Genomic DNA, 2,282 nt, shown 5'->3' with positions numbered 1-2,282 from the left:
TGGAATCACATTCAATCTCAACATCATCCTGTAAAACAAAGGTAAGTACAGACTACACCCCTTATACCTCCCACTTGCATGACCATTTAACACGTCATTAGTGGAACGTACCTGGGATCCTTGCGAGCACAAACACATGCATATCGTTCTATTTTAGGCTTAAGTCCACTTAGAAACCCCAGGTCCCCAGCAGAGTCGCCAAGCTTGTCGCGCCATGCTCTCGCGTGCTAGAATGGAGGTATTTTTCTACACGGGTCTCTCCCAGATCATACCTCACGTGACAGCGGGGTTTATTTGATCTAAATTTAAACTTGGAGTCGCCACTAGTCATTTACGGTGGGTTGACTAGAAACCTAATTGAGGTACGAGAGAAGTACCACAATCCTACGAACCAGATATTTTGAGTAAGGGACTTGGTTACGTTAACGGCCTCAAATTGAGATCATTAACGCCCTTTCGGTACCTAAGAACGATATGACATGTCTAATGCGTCACACGAATTCCTAAGGTCAATTCACTAATCTAATCATGAACAAACAATTAAGCACCCAAGTATTAAATGTACATCCAATGGCAAATCAATCATAGCAACCCTAATTTGGCCACTAAAAATGAAAATCAAGTAAAACACCCAAACCCTAATGAAGCTCTAATAGCTTGTTCATTTCTTGATTTACACATTTTTAGGTTTTAGGATTTTTTAGGGATTATAACCCTTAAATTTGGAATTTTCCAAAAATGCCACATAGGCATTTCCAGAAATTCAAATTTCACTTTTTGTGGCTAGCCACGATGATTTTGAATCATTCTGTGGATTTTCAAAATTTTTGAATTTTTGAATTTTTTTGATTTTTTTGATTTTTTATTTCGGAAAAATTTTAAACCGAGAATTGATTTTTTTTGATTTTCTGAAAATTTTTATGAATTTTCCAATTTTTCAATTTTTATTGATATTCCAAAATTTTCATATTTTTTATTATATATTTTTTACAAATTTCTGATTTTTTTATTTTTTTTTATTTTTTGTGATTTTTTTTAAATTTTCCCTTCGGGGAATGAACCGGACCGGACTGGTTTGACCCGGTTTGGCTTGGCTGAACAGGATGTCGCCGGCGCCGGTCGTCGGTCACCTCCTCCGGCGGGCATGACACCCCAAAACGGCGCCGTTTTGCCCTATGTTCATTGGGGCATTTTCACAAGCAGGTGGTGTGCACAATTTTCAGTTCAGGGTTCTTGAGGCCGCAACTTTTGGCTTACTGTCGGCGACATTCCGGCGACCTTTTGACCTTGATCCACGATGAAGTCCATATATTCTATTACCAATCTAGCCTAATTTTTGTGCTGTCGGATGTTCGCTGGCCGACGAAAAACCGATTGGAAAATGTCAATTTACTATTATTCCCGGCCTAACATTACCAGAGGCTCCGAGTTCCTATTTTCATCGCCCTAGCCGTCTACATCGATTAAAGTAATTTCCAGAGCATCAAACAAGGTAAGAATAGACTGACTTGATAGGCCTATGGCCTCGGCGATGCTCCGGCGAAGCTTCGGGGTTTCCGGTGAGGGGGTTTAATGGTGAGGCCAACTCGGTTCATGCATTTTTAGTACCCAAAAACACAATCAAAACAACACGAAAATGATTAGAAACTAATAATGAACATCGAAATGCCAAGATTCGTAAATGAAATCACTCAAAAATGCACATTGAGACCAAAACCGAATTCTGGAAAATTTTTTAGAAAACTGACTGTGAACGATTTTTACCTGTGTCGTTCGATGGTCAAACGATTTTCGAACTGATCTACGCCCCAAGGATTGTTCCCTGACAATTATATTTCCTCCCGGTGGTCTTCGGTTCGCCGGAATAGGTCTGGGTTGGGCGGACGGAGCTTGTTTTCAGGCCTTCACGGTCAGATTTTCCGACTGGAACAGTGAGGGGAGATCTCGATCAATCGCACGATTCGCCGGCGCTCCGCCGTCTAGGGCGGCGCCGAACACTCGTGGGAGGATCTGCAGGCTAGACAGATCATAATAATACTCATGGCACATACGTGATCGCACTTAGTAACACGTACGCCATACGTATGCTCATACTCATTAGTGCCTGCATCACACATGAGTCACCGATACGCACAACTACCAAGGCACTCTTGCACACATATGCCACCAATATGCCATGCTCATGATCTGGCTCGATGATGCACACTGGCACACTACTCATTTTCTCGATCAGAGGTCGACCCATGTAAAACGCATCAGGTCTAACATTCAGTACCATCACT

The sequence above is a fragment of the Syzygium oleosum genome, unplaced genomic scaffold (genome assembly GCF_021117445.2).
Source record: "Syzygium oleosum isolate NSW1041296 unplaced genomic scaffold, Sole_v2.1 Sole_v2.01, whole genome shotgun sequence".
NCBI classification, from domain to species: Eukaryota; Viridiplantae; Streptophyta; class Magnoliopsida; order Myrtales; family Myrtaceae; genus Syzygium; species Syzygium oleosum.
This window is presented reverse-complemented; position numbering follows the sequence as displayed.